Source organism: Rhinolophus hipposideros (assembly GCF_964194185.1).
Source record: "Rhinolophus hipposideros genome assembly, chromosome: 8".
Taxonomy (NCBI): domain Eukaryota; kingdom Metazoa; phylum Chordata; class Mammalia; order Chiroptera; family Rhinolophidae; genus Rhinolophus; species Rhinolophus hipposideros.
In genome coordinates this window covers 67,447,879-67,466,670 of record NC_138054.1, presented here as the reverse complement: position 1 = coordinate 67,466,670, position 18,792 = coordinate 67,447,879, and the positions used below count along the sequence as shown (strand labels likewise).

At 39.2% G+C, this 18,792-nt stretch overlaps 1 protein-coding gene across 6 annotated transcripts in view; it reads left to right on the top strand.

The window, feature by feature from the left end:
- The window catches only part of LOC308500821 (exonuclease V-like), a 64,803-nt gene that overhangs the window by 40,139 nt on the left and 5,872 nt on the right, over positions 1 to 18,792 (top strand). For all 6 annotated transcript variants that reach the window (XR_013993788.1, XR_013993789.1, XR_013993790.1 and 3 more), the window contains exon 3: positions 18,688 to 18,777. The gene's annotated coding sequence lies outside the window, so the exon portion shown is untranslated. The remainder of the gene's footprint in view (positions 1 to 18,687; positions 18,778 to 18,792) is intronic.

Below are 18,792 nucleotides of genomic sequence, written 5' to 3'. Positions count from 1 at the left end.
CTAATTGTGGTCATCTTTGCGGTTTTTTTTCTTTTGGTATCTTCGTTTTGCCCTTCTAGGGGAATCATCAGTTCAGGTTTAGGATTCTTGACTATCGTCTTTTCCCCTCAGGACTCTGGAGACATTATACAATCGTTTTCTGCCAATATTACTCTTTTTTTGAGGGAGTAACTTGTTTTGGTTTTTATTTTGTATGCTTATAAGATGTTTTCTTGATCCTTGAAATTTAGAAATTTCATCCAGATATATGTATATGTTAGTTTGTCTTTTTTTATTTTTTTCGGCACTCCTACGTGGTACTAGGGGAATACTTCCAATCTAAAGAATCAAATTCTCTTTCAGATTAAATACATTTTCATTACTTCTTCTATTTGTTCTCTCCTTCTGAATCTCTTATATGTATATAAGACCTTCTAGATGTATCCTTCATGACTTAACATTTTTTTCACAATTTCACTTTGTAAAGTCTTTTTTTCTGAGTCCTGATAGAACTCTTTAAGTTGGTCTTTTGATCGACTAACATAGTTTCCCACATTCTCCAGTCTGATACTCTATTGCTTGGCCCTCCATTAAGATTTCTTAATTTGACGATCATATCCTTCATCATTGTAAACATTTTCTCATTCTCAAAGCATCCCCTTTCTACACAGGAAAGAAACTTTATGACTGTGCTGAGTGTGGCAAGAGCTTTAGTCGGAGCACAGATCTCCGCTATCATCAGAGAATTCACACTGGAGAGAAACCTTTCATATGTGACACATGTGGCAAAGGCTTCAGTTATAACACAAATCTTCGCGTTCATCAGAGGGTCCACACAGGAGAGAAACCTTTTAAGTGTGAGGAGTGTGGCAAGGTCTTCAATCAGAGCTCCAATCTTCGTATTCATCAGAGAGTCCACACTGGAGAGAAACCTTTCGTATGTGACACATGTGGTAAAGGCTTCGGTTATCACCCAAATCTTCGCGTTCATAAGAGGGTCCACACAGGAGAGAAACCTTTTAAGTGTGAGCAGTGTGGCAAGGGCTTCCATCAGAGCTCCAATCTCCGCATCCATCAGAGAGTCCACACTGGAGAGAAACTACAAATGTGCTAAGTGTGGTAAGGGATTCAGTCGGAACAAAGATCCCCAAGTGCATCAGAGAGCCTACACAAGGGAAACTGTTTAAATGTGGGACTCTTAAGACGCAAACATTTATGCTCATCAGAAAGTCCACACAGGAGAGAAACCAGTAAGTGTGAGGAGTGTGGTAAAGACTTCGACTACAGCGCTAATCTTCATGTCCTCCAGGGCATGAAACTGGGGAGAAACTCCACAAAAATGATGTGTGAAAAGGACTTCTTCAGTCAGAGCATATATCCTGAAGTTTTCAAAGAATTCACATAGAAGAAAAACCTTTTATATGTGATAAATGTAGTAAGGGCTCTGGAAAGGGCACTGAGCTGGAGTCCATCAACAAGCCTACACAGGAGAGAAATGTGACAGATGTGCTGAGTGTGGTGAAGGTTTCATTTGGAACACAGATCTTCTCTAGCAGAGTTGATGCAGGAGAAAAACTGTAAACGTGATACCTGCGGTAAGGGCTTCAGTTACAACGCGAAGCTTCCTGTTCATTAGAAAGTCCACATGGTAGAAACCCTGTACATGTGATATGTGAGCTCAAATTATCACACCCGTCAGATTCCACATAGAAGAAACCCCTTCCAGTGTGAAGACTGTGGTAAGAGCTTCTGCTGGAGTGTAGCTCTCCGCCTTTAGCAGACAGTCTATTTCTCTCACAAGACGGTGAGCATAATGAGAGTGCACCTCTGGGTGCTTTGCTCGCCATCGTGTCCCCAGCTCCTAGCGCAGTGCCTGGCACAAGTAGTCACTCAGTAAATACTTGTTGAATGAAAATCCATGTGGAAGAGAACCCCTATTCGTGTGATACATGTGGTAAGGGCTTCAAGGTCCACACATTGAAACCTTTTTTAAAAATATGTTGTGTGGTAAAGATTTCAGTCAGATCACGGGTTTCATCATGAGTCATCCCTGCAGGAGAGAAATTCTGTTGGCCTGGTGAATATGCTAATGGACTTAATCAGAGAGAAATATTCAAGTTATTAAGTCAGTGCAGTATCTATGTTCTTATCTTCAACATAAGAATCTACACTCCAAAACTGTCAATTGTACAAATACGTTAGTAAAAACTCATAGGGTAAAACATGTCTATTTATTATTTGGGGGAAAAATCCTGTGAATGAGATATGAGATATGTGTGAAGCTCTGCACTGACTGTCTCGACGTGGGTAAGGTTGACTCCACCAGAATCTGGTACCCATAGCTATTCTTTTATATTTCATCTCACAGAGGCACATATTAGACATAACCAGTGAGTTACCAAGGTCCCGTGACTCACCTGGGAAGGACACCTGGCAAAGTGCCCTTCTAGGGTGAGAGTCTCCCAGCCCTGAATGAGTGTCTCCCTGTCCGTCACGTCACCAGGCTGCTGGATGCCTTTCATCCTGGTAAAGCATCTGCAGGGTAGATGTCTATAGAAGACGTAGCTTAAGAAAGGGACTGGGTCAGGGTTATGGAAGCGAGTTCAAGGAGAGGAAAGGAAATCTGAGAGGGTAGGGAATGGTTAGAAGGAAGAAAAAGAAAAGAACAGCACTAGGTTGTGGGATGGTGGGGATAGAAATCTCACGGGCTTCTCCAAAGTCTCTAGCAAGTGTATTGACCCCTTCCAGGACTCTCCCTGGAAGTCTGTGCTGACCAGAGCGTGGTCTGTGGCAGGTAGGTGGACCTCACTGGCATCAGGGCCAGTTGAGACCAGAGGTCTCAAATGCTGGGAGGGGCCTTGGAAGGCAATTCCATGCCCCATCATTTCTCCACCTGGTCCAAGTCAGGTGAGACCATTATCCCTCCAATGGAAAGAAGGATCTTACGCGAAGGCTATAATAGCCTTCCTTTGGGAGGCATAATTGGGAGACAAAGCCTGGGGGCCTGGCAATGAAGAGGGAAGACCTGGGGCAGTAGCAGTGAAGAAGAGGTCGGGAAAGGAGAGTTTGTCAACATTTCAACGGAATCCTTCTCCTAGCAATGTGTTCTGCCATGTCCCCCTAAGCAGTCTTTTTGGAGGAAAGGATATCCATGATTAGAGAGGCTTAGGACTCTTTAGGAGGACCGCCATTTGAGCAGTCCAGGCACCACCGTTCCAAGTTGGGAAAGGGGGTTTATGTCCCTGGGGACTGTCATGGCAACTGACGGGAGGCGGTCAAATATCATTGGATGAAGATTTTGAACTCTGAGGTTTTATATTAGTGTCTTTTCCTTCTTCCTCTTTGTTTTTCCTTTTATTTTTTTCTTTCTTTTTTTCTTTCTCAAAGCACCCCCTTTTTTTTTCTTTCTCAAAGCATCCCCTTTTTCTTTCTTTCTCAAAGCATCCCCTTTTAAGTATAAAATATTTGAGACGAAGAAAAGCTTAAAAAGTATAACAATTATTTTCTCTCCTCTGAGATTAAGTAGATGTTAACATTTTTGCCATACTAGCTTCAGTTTTTTTTTTTGTTAAGGAAAAAACCGCAACAAATACAACTAAAGCCTCATGCTCTATCTTTTCTCTCAACTCTGCTCAGAGGTAACCATTATGCCTAAGTTACTGTGTATTACTCCTGCGTATGTTTTTGTCTTTTTATGATCTGTATGTCCATGGTATTTTAATTTTTTATGTAGATATATATTATCTTTTTGCAATGTGCTTTATTCACCAAACATTACATTTTTCAGATTTTTAATGCTGTTTTAGAACTAACTGGATGGATTTTAACTTGTGTCATGTTCTAAACTATCTCAGATAGATATTCTTTTTAATAGATTATTTGTATATCCCTGTGCCAGTAACACACTTTTTACTATTATAGCTTTATAGAAATTGTCTTGGCTAGTTAAAGGCCTTTATTCTTTCATATAATTATAGTATCAGCTTGTTAAAATCCTTGAAAAAAATCTGTTGGATTCAGAATTTTGGGGGTTTTGTCTCTTTCTTTTTTCTCTCCTTTCATTCCTTCCATTGGATGATGTTTTCTCTCTTTTTCTCTACAAGATTAGTAGTTAAATTTTTATATCTTTTTGTTTTATATTAACATACATAACTTAACAAAATTTGTATTATGTCATTCCTTAACAATATAGAACACTTGAACTCTTCTTGTCCTTCTCCCATGTTACATGTTGTACATGGTTTTATTTTCATTGTGTTTTTAACACACCCCAAAATTTGTCACTATTATTATAAATAACCAATGAAAGTTTAGATTAACCTGCACATCTGCCAGTTTTTTTTTACCACAGGTTCTTACATTTCCTCCTTCCTGCTGAGTACATTTCAGCCTTCCAGAGCAGGGGCAGCTTGTGATGTGGTTGAATGCACCAATTCTGCAGGCAGACTCCGTGGGTTTGATATTCGGATCTGCTGATCTTTAGCTACATGACCTTGAGCAGATTACTTGATTGCTTTGTGCTTCAATTTCTCCATCTGTAAAATAGGGATGATATTATTATTTACCTTATGGGGTTGTTATTAGGGTCAAATGAATATTTATAGAATGACTAACATAGTGCCTGCTACATACGAAGCCTTATATAAATGTTTCTTATATAAATAAAATAAAAGAATCCCTCAGTTTTTCAGCAAGTGTGTCTGAGAGTAGTAAATTCTTTATTTCTTTATTTTTCCCCTCTTGTATTATAGCTGGGTATAGCAATCTAACATTTAGTTTTACTCAGCAGTTCCTTAGCCACTAGTGCTGCTATTGAAAAGTCTGTTACTAGTCTACTTATTATTCCCTTTCAGACAGTCTGTCTTTTGTTTTTGGTTGTTTTTAAGATGACTTCTTTATCTTTAAAGAGGTTTTGCAAAATTCTGAAAAGCTAACAAGTATTCTGCCATTTTACTAAATGTATCTGGGTGTAGGTTTACTTATATTTTTCCTAATCAGGGCACACTCAATTTCTGCATGGTAATTTCTGTTTTATTAGTTTTTATTCTTTAATATATCCTACTTCTTTTAGATTTATATTTTTTCTAGCTTCTTGAGTTACATGGTTAGAGCTTATTTATTTTCAGCCGTGCTTGTTTTGTAATAAATGCATTTCACTGAATTAAATTTCCCCTGAATACTTGGCAGCATCCTTTCCAAAAACAATTTGGCAATATATATCAAAAGCCTTTAAAATGTCAATGCCATTTGACTCAGAAATTTAGCATCTAAGAATCTATGTTAAGGAAATAATCAGATGAAATATGTATAAAATGTATACATTACCATGTCATTTCTACAACTTTTAAAAAGAAGAAAAGGATACTTTGTAATAACAGAAATGTTTTCTAAGTCCTAATATATCTATATAATGCAGTATTCTTCAGCAAGAAAAATGATGTTTTTGGATCATTTTTAATGACAGGAAAATTTGCATGATATAGCAGATGTAAAGACACATACATAGACAAAAAAACTGGAAAGAAATACACTAATATATTAATAGTGTCAATGGATATTTTTATTTTCTATTTTATGCTTTTCAGGATTTTGTCAGCAGTCTCTAATGCTTCCCAACCCCTATTGACAATAATATTGATTCTCCTAATTACAAAATGATGTATGTCTGTTGTAAAATATCAAAATATTATGACGCATAAGTAAGTATAACTGGTTTATTATGGAGTGTCAACTCAGTGGGGTATATAAGGTCATGAAATAGTTTTATTTTTTTCCAGTCACTGCCTTCATCCACATTCTGTTGAATCCCTCTGAATGAATGAATGAATATTGAATGGAAAAGAGAGGCCCTGAGGTAGAGCTTTAGGAAAGAGGAAGACTCTCTTATCAGTTCTCTGAGGAAGAATACAAACTGGCTAAAAGATTAAAAACTGGTGAAAATATTTGCAATCCATATCACAAAGGGATCCATCTCCCTATTTATCCAGAGTTCTTAGATATCAAGAAGGAAAACACAAAAAATCTGAAGAGACTGTTCAGAGATAATACAAGTTGCACTTATATGTATAGAAAAGCATCAAAATTTAATATATATTTAAAAAATATATAATGCATTTTATATAAGAAGAAGAATGAGACTACATATCCATATTTGCTTATATTTGTATAATATCACACTGGAAGAATAAACAAAGGACTAATAAAATGGTCTGGAGGAGCAGGGATGGGAGAGAGTCTTTTCTGTACTTTTTACTTACTGCTTTTTGTATTTTTAAATATAGTTTTGATTTGAACATACTACCTATTTTAAAAATAATGTCTAATGAGATGAATGGCTTTTTAGCATTTATTGATATTATAATATTGGTTTCCCTATTGTATTAATTATTTTTAATAAAATATGTGTAATTTTTGCATCTATGTTTTATTTTCTTTTTTTGGTACTATTTTAATTAAAAATTGGTATTATGATTATTACCCCTTCTAAAATGGGGTAATTCACCTTAAATAACCTAGAAAAAGAAGAGCAAAATACACCCATATCATCAGAAGATAAAGAAAAAAACAGAAATACACATTAGAAGTATAATAAGGAAATACTATGAAGAACTCTGCACATATATGAAACAACTTAAATGAAATGGAACAATTTCTTGGAAGACACAAATTACCAAACTTATGCGAGAAAAAATAAAGTGCATGTTCCTGTACCTATTAAAAAAAATCTAATTCATGACTTCCAAAAAAGAAAACTCAGTCCAGATAATTTCACTGGTGAATTATATCAAATACTTAAGAAAAAAATAGCAATTCTTTACAATCTCTTCCAGAAGGCAAAGAGGCAATTCTTACAGCTCATTTTATTAAGCCAACAGTACCCTCATATCAAAACTAAATAAAGAGTACAGGAAAACTACAGACCAATATCCCCTCTGAACTTAAATGCAAAAATTTCTCAACAAAACATTAGCAAATCAAATTCAGCAATATGTAAAAAGATAACAACCAAGTGGTGTTTATTCCAGGAATACAAGGCAGGTTCAGCATTTGAAAATCAAGATAATTCTCCACATTAACATATTTAACAAGAAAAATCACATGATCATATTGATAGGTACAGAAAAAGCATTTGACAAAATTTAATATACATTCAGAATAAAATTTCAGCAAACTAGGAATAGAAGGGAACTTCTTCAGTCTGGTAAGATTATTGACAAAAAAACTATAGCTACTATATTAATGGTGAAAGATGGAATGCTTTCCTCTTAAAATTGGAAACTAAGACAAGAATGTCTGCTGTCACTACTATTGAATACTTCTCTGGGAGACTCAGCAACTGCAATAAGGCTAGAGAAAAGGGCATTCTGGTTGAAAGGGAAGATGTAAAAGTATTCATAGGGGATTGTTTATGTAGAAAATCCCAAGGAAATTATTAAAAAATTGATTAAACTCCTAGAACTAAAAAGTTTAGCAAGATTACAGGATACAAGAACAATATACAAAATCTGTATTTTTATACATTAGCAATGAACATTTGGAAGCCAAAATTTAACAAACAGTACCATTTGTAATAGCTCTAAAAGAGAAGTACTTAAGTATAAATATAACAAAATACATGCAGGTTCTATTTGTTAAAAACTACAAGTGCTAATGAAAGAGATGAAAAAAGAGTGAAAGAAATTAAGAGACATACCATGTTTATGGATTGGAAGACTCAATAGAGTTAAGATGTCAGCTCTGCCCAAATTGATCTATAGATTTTAATGGAATCCTAAACAAAAAATTATATATAAAGGTAAAGGAACTAGACTAGCCAAGACAATTTTGAGAAAGAACAAAGTTGGAGGACTTATACCTGATTTTACAATATACTATAAATCTCCAGTATTCAAGACAGCATAATATGGGCAAAAGGATAACATACTCATAGAATAATGAAACAGAATAAAAAAGGTGTTGGCTGGAGTGGAAGTCTCAAATGCAGGCTCGACTAGGGAAGATCCATTTGGCGGGATTCAGTTACTTGAGGGCTACCGGACTATGGGTCTCAGTTCCTTACTTGCTGTTTGCTGGAGATGCTCAGTCCCTTGTCAGGTGGTTCCCTCCATCACTGCAAGCTAGTAAGAAGATCCAGAAAGAGAAGACCAGCTAAACAGAAGTCATAGTCTTTTGTAATCTGGTCACAGAAATAACAACCCATCATTGTTGCCATAATCATTTTGGTTTAAGAAAACGAAAGGGAAATTAATATTGTTAGTATCTCTTACTCTGTTTGTTAGAAGCAAGTTATTTGACCAGCCCAAATTCAAGAGGATTATCCAAGGGTGTGATTACCGGGTGGCATGAATACCATGTTAGAAGCTTCCTACCACATACCCTTGTTAGATGATCTAAAATTTTTAAATGCTGATGATACCAAGTGCTAGCAAGGGTGCAAAGCAACAGGAACGCAAATATATTGCTGGTGGGAATGCAAAATCTTACAGGCACTCTGGCAGTTTTGTAAAGAGTTGAACATACACCATTTGACCCAGCAATCCCACTTCTAGATATTTATCCTAGAAAAATGAAAACTTATATCCATGTAAAAACGTGTACACAAATACTCATAGCAGCATTATTCATAATCACCCAAATCTGGACCAACCCAAATGTCCTTCAGTGGGTAAATGGACAAATTGTGGTAGCCACCAAATGGAATACCACCCAGCAATAAAAGGAAATGAACAATTAATACACGCAACAACATGTATCTCAAAGCAATGAATCTCAAACGCGTTGTGCTCAGTCTCCAAAGGTTACACACTGTTTGATTCCAGTTATATGACACCTGGAAAAGGCAAAAATATATAAACAGAGAACTGATCAGTTGTTGCCAGGGTTAGGAGCTAAGGAGAGGGTGTGAGTACAGATTTTCCAGGAACAGTGCATGTGACAGTGAAAAGCACAAAGAGATGGTCTCTGAATCTGAAGAGGAAGAGATGGTGCCTGAAGACGATGAAGAATCTTCATGTGCATTGACTAGACAATATACAAATATATCTTTTCTACCCATTCTAAGTCATCATCAATATATCACTGTGTCTCACATGTGTGAGTGTGGTAACGGCTTCAGCCCGATTATAGATCTCTGAGTTCATCAGACAATCCACACAGGCAAAACATTGTATATGTGAAGGATGTCTTAAGAGCTTCAGCAGAATTCAGCTTGGAGTTCACACAGTAGAAGGGCCTTGGAAATGTGATGAGTGGGTTATGGGTATCAGCCAGTACAAAAATATTTGCAATCATGAAAGGATCCATGCGGAAGAGAATCCCTATAAATGAGGAAAAGGTGATAAGAGTTATTGTAGAGCTGTAGATCTTTGAGTTCATCAGAATCCCCACAGGAGACAAAGCATAGTAAGGACTTCACTGGGCACTCCACTCTTCTCCATTATATCCTCTATTCAGGAGAGAAGGCATATCAATGTGACAAGTGAGGAAAGGAGTTTTCTCAGTGCGAAAAGGCATTCATGAGAGAGTCCACAAGGGATAGAGACCCTATAAATGAGAATAGTGTAGTAAGGGTTCCTCTTAGGCTTCAAAACTTCACATTCATCAAAGAATCCACACAAGGGAAAATTGCTATTGAGTGTGATATGAACGTCAGTTAGAAGAGAAATCTTCTACAATCAATTTAATAATAAGGATGTCAAAACTGCAAGTTACAGACATGCAGAAGAGATACTATAAATGTGACAATTAACTGTGGGAGAAAAAGGTTACACAGAACCTTAAAACCCATAACAAAATTACACATAAGAAATAAAACATACAAATAGTCTAAATGAAATTTAAGTGAAAATATTATTTGTCAAGTGTTTTAATGTTACAGGATGTAGGAACTACCTTAAGGTTCTGTTTGTGAAGAAACAATAAAAGGAGTTGAAAGGAATGATCACTGTGGGACATCCTGAACCCATTATGAGACTAAAAAACTTCATAAAGTTTTGGGTTCAGACCATGACTCCAGTGGTACAGGATTCTGCCAAGAATATAAGTGATTGTGGACGTAGGCCCACAGCGCTACTTTTCCTGGGCAGTGGTGTTCCATGCTCTGTGTTAGACCTTGTCTTGAGATGTGTGACTGTGTCTAACGTCTCTTACATACATATTTTTGTTTCTCAACGTGTGGTTTGCAAACCACCTATACCAGAATTACTCAAGGTGAGTACTAGAATGTAAATAATACTTTAGTATTCACTGTACAAAAATGTCTGTGTACATAATTATTGGGGGGGGGCCGGAGACTTGCAATAATGCAGATTCCTGGGCCTCATGCTATGTCTGTAAGTGCAGGGACCAAGGACTTGCATTTGTAAAAGCTACTCCTCCCCTTGTAGGTGATTACTGTGTAATACTCAAGTTGCTGAATTACTGCTCTATGGAATGTTATATAACGTTAAGAAAAAGAAGCAAAATCTTAGGTGGCGCTTTTGATAGTGTGCTGAGTCCACTGAATAAAGATATTTTTACCAATAAATTGATTAAAGTAGGAAGTAAAATTCAGGAGACTTGAAAATGCACATCAGTTGGCCCAAGGAAATATTAACAAATGCTGTCTGACGTCACCCAGGATGAGATGGATGATGGTCACAAATGAAAACTAATGGGGACAAATAGCCACAACCGGGCTTTTAAATGATGTTATATCCAGAGCTTCAAACAAGCATTAAATGTGCTTTTGCATGAGAATATACAAATTGGCAAAGAACGTCTGGTATGAATCTGTTATATATGAAAAATAAAAACATATTAAGAAATTCCTATATTACAGTAGGATTATAGTTAGTTAAATTATCCTTAATGCGACAATGATTAAATCAGAAATATCAGCATAAATTCAATCTGTCACTGAAATAATTTTTGCCACCTCTAGCATCAGCTTATTTATCGCAAATGGTCACACGGAATGGCAAAAACATGCAATTTATGCCCTGATCTGAATCTGTATCTGTGGTTCCAAAACGTGGCTGGACGTCAGAATCAACTCTACAGCTTGTTAAAAATATAGTTATCTCTGGTTCCACCCCAGGAAGTGTGATTTAGCATTTCTGTGAGAAGTCCTGACTAAGCATTTAAGTTCCAGGTTTAGGAATTGCTGCTTTACACACCTTTTTAAAATAGACCCTGGGCTTCCCAGAGGCTGGCTAATTCAGAATCTTTGTCATGGCAATTACCATGGGACCCGGAGCACCCTGTTAAGGTACTAATGCTTACAGAGTTCCCTGGTATAGCAGTTAAGGGAAGTTAAGGAACCAGAGAAGAAGAGGGATTCTACTTAGGAATACGGTCATGCAATGACAAGTGGAGTTGTTAAAGCAACCTCTGATTGCCCGGCCTTAGGGCTGATGAGTATGTTCCACAAGTCTTCTTTAAAGAGTATAAAAATAATTGTGGATTGTCAGCAATTCCTCACTGAAAAATGTTTCTGGTACTGGAACATTTTGCTCTATAAGTAAGAAGCTGTTTGTTCTGTGTAAATAAGCACACTTTTTATTTTTTGACATGGTATCATAGAAATGAGTGAACCAATAGAATCTGAGCACCCACTCCCAGCTTCTCTATGGAAATCTTAAGATAGTTTTTCAAAGATATTCAATAGAGATCAATAAAGATCAGGGGTCTGCTTGTGAAAACAGGCTGAGGACGGGCGAAGAGACCAAAAAGACTGAGCAGTTGTCAAGGGCAGGGCCACTGTGGTGTCCATCTTTCTTTGGTGACACTTTAAGACAGCTTGGCTTCCCTGAAACCAGCAAACAACTAAGGGTGAGGTCCCTTCTGGAGACAAGCCATGGTCACAAAGGGCTTTGCCAGCACATTTGTCTGAGACTGAAGGTGGGAAATGTGGCGGTGGGGATAGAGGAGTCACTATTTTGGAGGGGCTATTGTACCCCAATAAATAAGCCTTTATTTTAGTATTCTACCATTACACAACTAATTTGATCAGACCCCATGGGTAGGTTATAGAGCATAAGGACATAGCATTTCCGTTATCCTCCTCTGATTCTCCCAGCTAACCTGGGACATCTGGAACAACAAAGCATTCTCATTCATTCAGATTCATCCATAAGCAGCTCAAGCAATTTGTTTATCAAGCCTTTTCCCTAACTTAAAATTTCCTCTTAAATAGTTATTTTTGAAATCTTGGTTTGTGTTAAACCTTGTCAGATTAATACCTAAGCCCTGGAATGGCTGTCAGGTTTCACTGACGGACTTACTTCTCTCCTCTCCCACTGTTGCTATTTCCCAAATCTTGGAACTGTTACCCTCAAGTGACTAAAATTGTCATCTTTACTTTTGATCTATTTCTCATCTGCCCTTTGTCTGCATACTGATCTCCAGAATTGGAAATGAGTAACATCTCTCAGACCAGGGCTGTCCTGCTTCAAAACCATCCCTAAGGGTGTAGCTTCTGGTGATCCTTGTTGAGTTTCTTGTGTTTCGTCCCTTCACCATCCAGAACTTTTTAAAAAATTTTGTTAAATGTATGGGGGTGACATTGGTTAGTACCATCCAGAATTTTGATTGTAATTCTTTCTCTCAAACATCAAGGATGACTGTGGCTTATTTCAAAGACTCTCAGTGAATAAGTTCTTTTTTAAAATGGTCTAAGTAGAAGAAAATAGTACCCAGAAGGCAGCCTGGGTAGTACCAGCGAGCTGGCCCTCTCTCCCAGCCCTCCCATCTCCCTCTCCATCAGTTCTGAATCTAATTTTTAGCACCTCTCTACACTTGGGACACAGCCAATATTTGCTTAATTTAGTCCTATTGTTCTAGTTAAATGAATTGCAATCCTCCAAATGAATTTGTATAACCTGATACTCATTTCATGCCAGATATTGTTAACCTTCCAGCCATAAGGTCCTTGGAGCCACTTTACTCACTTGCTCTTAAAATTTCCAGAACTTCACTTACTGCTTAAAATTGACTTCAATTTAACCATGAATTGTCCTTGACAGTCTAATTGGATGGATACATTTAGTAAATGTTCCTGCCTTCAGCCATTCATTCAACATTCACTTGAAAAGCATTCATCAAGTGCCAGCCCTGTGCCAGGCAATCTGATGTGTAAAGAGTATGCAAGAATGTGTAATCTGATGTGTAAAGGCTGGCCTGCTCGTTCCTCCTCCACGTGACCCTCTGTGTGGACTGGAAACACGGTCCTTGGCTTCTGTGTAAGTTAGCCAAGGTTAGCCAGCACCAGCTCTATATGTCACTTAGAACATTCTGGAATTTCAATATTAATTGTTATTTTGGAGGACATCAATGAGATCATTTAGAGCATCTTCTATAAATAATTGGAACTCAGATTTCATGGAAGGCACTCATTCATAGCAGGATAAAGTATGGGTGGCCTAGAAAATTAGGTAGAGGTCCAGGACTTAATGCAGTGAATAAACACTCAAGGTTTTATACCAGGTATGGAATAAAAAAAAGTGGATGTTTCAAGCAGAAATTTGGGCAGACATTAAGATTATTTAGAAAGTATGTGGCAGCAGTAAATGCTATTAAGACATTTAGTATTTCAGTCACGGAGGGATGGAGACCTAACTCAGCAGTGTACATTGGGAAGGGAGAGTATGCGAGAATCTCAGAGCTATTTCCCTAGACAAATGATAGAAAACAAGGGGAAAATTGGTAGTAGAAAATATAATATTCATTCAACCTGACTCCATAGTTTCTAGGAGAGAATGTTATGAAGATGGAGACGTTCGATTTCTTCCAAGGGTTTTGAATAGCACAGGAACAATGAACATGATTTCTGGACTACCAGTCTAACTCCTGTCAGGCTTCCCCTCGTGGTAGCTGTATGACTTCACACGTTACTTAACATCACTGACCACCACCTCCTGTCTTTCCCATTTGGCTTCTCTGGTACCCACACTCCAATAATTCTGCAACCTCATTGGGGCCTCCCAGTATTACAGGAAAAGAGGATTCTTAGTTTCACACAGGAAAGAATTCGAATGTGTTTAAAGAAAAAGTAAGTTTACTTAGCACAGAGTAAGTAAGAAAACAAAGGCCACCCCATAGACTGAAGGTGTCTAATCACTAGCGGAAGAGAGATTCCTCCATCCCCGGGTGAGGGTTTATATGTGTTTTCTGCTTCCATGGAAAATTTACTGGTATGGGGGGAAAGGAGGAAAGAACAATGGTAAGTTTCTCTTTAACTTCAGTAAGATGCAAGAAGACTAGGGGCAGGTTTCTTTGTAACTCTTGTAAAGCACAACCTGTGTTTTCTTTCTGTGGGCTCACCTGCAGGGATGGTCCTAATGGAATCTAGTCTTCTAGAGAGTTTGTTCTGTGATCAATTAACGTCTTTCTGAGTTCTGTGACTTGGAGCACGTACAGAGGCAGCAGGCTTGGAATCCAACCTCTTAGTTCCTTCTTCTGAAAAATGCTTCTTTCCTGCATTACCAGGACATGACACCCACCATTTTCCACTACATTTCCATCCACGTGTTTCCAATCTCCACCTTTTCCCAACATAGACTCCATGACTCATCATTAGAGATCTATGTAAACAGCTTTAACCCTCTCCCCCCTCTCCACCTATCATACTAACCTACAAAACCCCCAACCCTAACTGACTTTTCTGGTCCTGTACTCAAGTAGCCGATTGTTGCTGGGGAAAGGCCACACGACACTGCCTGCCTTTACTTTAACCCCCTGAATATCAATTTATAAGTTGGAGAAAGCAGTCTTTCAGGATCTCCAAGGTATCTTCCAAGTCAAAAGAGAATCTTGGACTCCCTGTAATGGAATTTGAGTCATAATGGAATCAAGCAAAGAAAGAATGCAGAACACTGAATCTATCACACAGACCCTCATTTCTCAACTGAGAGCCATGCAGCAGAAGCTGCCCTGTCTCATTCCTGCTCAGGCTCCTCTTCATCGTACTTCTCCCCAAGCCCCGGCTCAGGCTCCAGCTCCTTCCCTTCCTCCTGTCCTGCCTCTTGTCCCTATAACTTCTCTGTCTCTGTGCCCTGTGCCAGCCTCAGTCACCAGTTACTCAGACCAACCTGGTCCTCTGCCAACCTCATGCCCAGACCACCTCCCCCCTCTTACCAGTTTCATTCCTTCCCACCTCCCTGCCTGGGTCACCTCCACCCTTGCCTGTCCTCCTGCTCCTCCTACCACCCGCCCTCTCCCTCTCCCTCTCCCTTCCATTCGCCGCCCCTTCCGACTTGCTCCCCTCTTCTCCCACACGCCTGACCCTTCTCCTCACCCTGCTTTACCCTCCACCGGCAGGGGCCTTGGGCCCAAATAGGCCTCCCCGGCTCCTGTTAGCACATCTGCCACAACCAGCCCTCACAGGCCTGATGATTCCCACTCTCCGTTGTGGGGGCCTCGTGTCCCTACCAGTGGGGCACCTGGCCCCTCCCAGAACTCCTGAGGATGCGGTACCCAGCATCCTGGTGACCCGGTGGACATGGGGACACTGGATGATGACCAGCAGGAATATGACCTGGAGGGGCACTGCCTTCAGGTAAGGGCCTCTTTCCCAAGATGGGGTTCTCACCACCCCCATGTCTTGGTTATCTTGCTGCCTGAGTTTAGTGTATGCCTTCATTTCCACTCCTATATCAAATATAAATGGAGATCTTCTTACTTTTACATAAGAAACTCCACAGGGAGCAAAGCTTAGGGCAAACTGCAAGTGGGCTCTGCATCCTGATTATCCCTATTCATCGCAGCACTGAAGTCATGGGCACAGGTGCGCATCTAGACACACCTTCCTGCACCAGCATTCCCGTCACCATGAACCCGTGCAGGTATCAGTCTGAAAGTAGGAGGTGATGTGATGGTGGTGTGACTGGAATGCTTCGGAGACGTCCTGTTTTCCCAGCCCTTTCATACAAGCCGTGAACTTGCTTTGGATCTCTCGGTTTGCTTCTGTATCGTGATGGTCAGTTGAGGTCCATTTGGCTGTAGGATATGTTTATTTTGGTATGGGGCGCCCTTTTTTTTTAACCTCAGGAGAAGAGGACTGAGTTACTATTTCGCCTCAGATCATAACATGCTTTATTATATGCCTGTGCAAGACCCCTCTCTTGTTTTGTGATTGACTTCTATGCCCATTTCTGACTTCTACTTCCCTCATGAAAATTGTCTCAAAATATTTTGACACATGTGTGCATGCATTCTTGCAAAATATGTTAACGTTATTTTGTGAGCTGTATTTTTAATTTTCATATATATTCTGCACTAGACAATTCTGCTCACTACTTTTCACCCAGCACTCTATTTTTAAGATCTGTCTATGTGTGTGTATGTCATCCGTGCTTCTAACTTCTCACGTATCCTGCCAAGTGTCTCCTCCATATAATACTCATCCATTTCCCCAGTGACAGACTGACACCTAGATTTCCTCTAACTCTCTATCATGGTGGACAATTCTGTAAAGACCCTCCTTATACATGCCCACTTCTGATACCATGTGAGAGTTTTCTGGAATAGATGCCCTGCTCTGGGAGCACGGAGTTAAAGCGTACTTCAGTCGAATCTTCCGTCACTCACATACAAGTGTTCTTGTTGGGATGAGAAACTGTTCATTATATATATTCATAAGGCAAGCTCCCTCTGGGCTATTGCTATACCCAAGACCTAGGAAGTGAAATCATTTTATCAAACCTACAAGCTATCTTTTAGTTCATGGAGGTGAAGACTTTTATAGCCAGCCTATAGTTTACAGATCTTCCTGGACCTCAGTGGACGTTCTTCACCGATCTCAGGAGCTTTGAGACAAGTACAGACACGTGAATCAAGACTGTAGACTTCTCAACCCACCAGCCCAGCAAACATTAGCTAATGGGTCAATGACCAATGTTACACTTTATTTCTAAAGGAGCTGCCTCCCAGACTTCTTCTGCAACTTCTTTACAACTTGTTCTTACAACTATCCGAATTGCTAATTACAGTTGTTAATGTTACATGTCAATCCACAATGCCTCACAATTTCAGAGGCTGTTGGGATCTTTAGCAAGTTCCTTTTCCTCCTATACCGCTCCTCTGTGCCTGGTTGGTTGGCCAGTCTTGAATGGCATCTCCCTTTGTAATTGTCCCCTCACACCACTTGGGCCTATGGCCAAACCATGGAAGATGCAGGACTAGTGATGGCTGAGCTAGAGAAAAAATACAGGGACCTACCCTGTGAGAGACTTGAAATATTAAAACTCCCCAGGGGCACGAGCTGGGAAAGGGATAATTACTAGTGGGGGGAAAAAAACAGGACAAAAAGACCCAAACACATTGTTGTCAGAAAGTGTATTTGGCCCTATGGTCCAGAAAAAAAATCCTAATCAGAGTGTTCTCTTTGGGGGATGTACATCACATACCCGAACTTACTAAATTCACATTTCTTTGTAGCATATTTAGTTTAATATAATATCATACTACTTACGGAAAGCTGAAGATATTTTATCCTTTTTAGAGTCTAGCAATTAATATCTCTTTTTCTGGAATACAGTTTGTCCATTTTCCTGCATTGCTGATATGAGGATGTTGATTTTGAAGTCTCCATCAGGGGAAAAAGTGCTGTTACTCTAAATCATCATGGATTCAAAAGCATTTCAGAAATTTGTCTTGTTTTTTTTACTAGTATTTTAATTTGTATATGTTTTGAAACTATAATGAAATATTAATAACCCTATAGTAATATTAATATTTATGCTGCCTTAATATTTTTATCATACTCTATAAAATTTTAAAGATTTTGCCTATTTTTTAAAATCCTATATTAAAAACAACCTTTGAAGTATAGAAAAAACTTTTTAAAACTAATCAGGTAGCTGAGGCCAACAATGGCTTCCACTTACATTTTGTCTGGTAACTAATTGGCTGCTATCCTGATTCTGTGTCCTACTTTCTTCCCCCTAAACCAGAATCCCCTCCATTGAATCCTCTGCAAAATTTTTTTTTTTAAGATTTTTTTATTGGGGAAGGGGAACAGGACTTTATTGGGGAACAGTGTGTACAGGACTTTTTCCAAGTCAAGTTGTTGTCCTTTCAGTCTTAGTTGTGGATGGTGCCATTCAGCTTCAAGTTGTTGTCCTTTCAGTCTTAGTTGTGGAGGGCGCAGCTCAGCTCCAGGTCCAGTTGCCGTTGCTAGTTGCAGGGGGCGCAGCCCACCATCCCTTGCGGGGAGTTGAACCAGCAATCTTGTGGTTGAGAGGATGTGCTCCAACCAACTGAGCCATCTGGGAGCTCAGGGGCAGCTCAGCTCAAGGTGCCATGTTCAATCTTAGTTGAAGGGGGCAGAGCCCACCATCCCTTGCGGGACTCAAGGAATCGAACTGGCAACCTTGTGGTTGAGAGCCCACCGGCCCATGTGGGAATTGAACCGGCAGCCTTCGGAGTTAGGAGCAAGGAGCTCTAACTGCCTGAGCCACTGGGCTGACCCTGGAAAAAATTTTAAAGTAACAACAACTGCATATTTCAGGATCAGTTTACAGAAAGATTTAATGTTTCTTGGAAAGCTTCACGCATTAACGTTTATTAAGTTCAACTGGTTTCCATACTATCTACAAGAAATACAGAGATGGTAACAGAGGCTATACTTTGATTTGCTAATAATGAATTGACCTGTAAATTTTGTTATCCTAGTAATGTATTTACCTGTAAAATGTTGAAACGATTCTTACAAGCATTTTGCAATTGTAGCCCTCCCCAAGGAATTCCACATGGGAACTTAATACGACTGGCTGTGGATGAGTTATTCTGCTCCAGGATTGAACTGTGTGAAGAGCATGGGTGAGTATCTGATAG